The sequence below is a fragment of the Apaloderma vittatum genome, unplaced genomic scaffold, assembly GCF_000703405.1.
Source record: "Apaloderma vittatum isolate BGI_N311 unplaced genomic scaffold, ASM70340v1 scaffold33128, whole genome shotgun sequence".
In the NCBI taxonomy this organism is placed as follows: domain Eukaryota; kingdom Metazoa; phylum Chordata; class Aves; order Trogoniformes; family Trogonidae; genus Apaloderma; species Apaloderma vittatum.
The window spans coordinates 16,556-17,513 of record NW_009732982.1 but is presented as its reverse complement, the minus strand read 5'-3'; positions in this window follow the sequence as shown (position 1 = coordinate 17,513).

Genomic DNA, 958 nt, shown 5'->3' with positions numbered 1-958 from the left:
AGGTCATTACACGGTCCTGCCTGGGAGAAAACCTTCACCGCTTAGAAAGTTTTAGTTGTTGCCCTTTTAAAAAAGTGGAATTGATCCAAAAGAGGAAGAGCAGGTTGCTCCACTTCTGTTCCCTCCTAGAATAAATCTGTAAATGATCCAAAGGGCCGGGTTTCACTGCTTTTTTTTTGGCCAGCTCCCGAGGTTGCTCAGAGCCCCCGTGTCTGTGAAGTCCCGGTGTGTTCGGAGCCGGTTGTCAACGGGACGTTGGCTGTCACGAGTTTGCACGTCGTCAGACTTTGGTTGTGCAGGTGAAGCTCCACAGTTTGTCATGAAATTGTTCACCTGCCTCTAGTTCCTCCAGGTTGTGGCGCTCCCTTAAAGGAGAAGGCACTTTGTATTTAAATGGCTTAAGCTGCCGTGCAGGCTTAATGAAAGGGGAGGTTTTGTCTGGGGGCGTGTTCTTCAGGTGCACCTCGGGGTGGGAACTCCTCTGGAAGCGGCGCGGGGCAGAAGACCCTCCACTGTCCTGTTTGCCCCGGTGACCTGTGAGCTTTGTCCTCATCTCTCAGCTGACCCTCTTTCAGGTTGAACCTACCCCTCATTGTGAGGGAGAAGAGAAGGCTCCAGGATGACCAAATAGCAGCCTCCAATCCGTGGCAGGGGCTGCAGGGAAGCTGGAGAAGGGCTTTTTACAAGAGCCTGTAGCAATAGGACAAGGAGCAATGGCCTGAAACTGCAGGAGGGTGGATTTAGATTGGATATAAGGAAGAAATTCTTTGCCGTGAGAGGGGTGAAGCACTGGCACAGGTTGCCCAAGGATGCCCCATCCCTGGAAGGGTTCAAGGCCAGGTTGGACGGGGCTTGGAGCAACCTGGGCTGGTGGGAGAGAGGTGTCCCTGCCCACAGCACGAGGGTTGGTCTTCAAGGTCCCTTCTGACCTGCACCATCCTATGATTCTATCGCTACC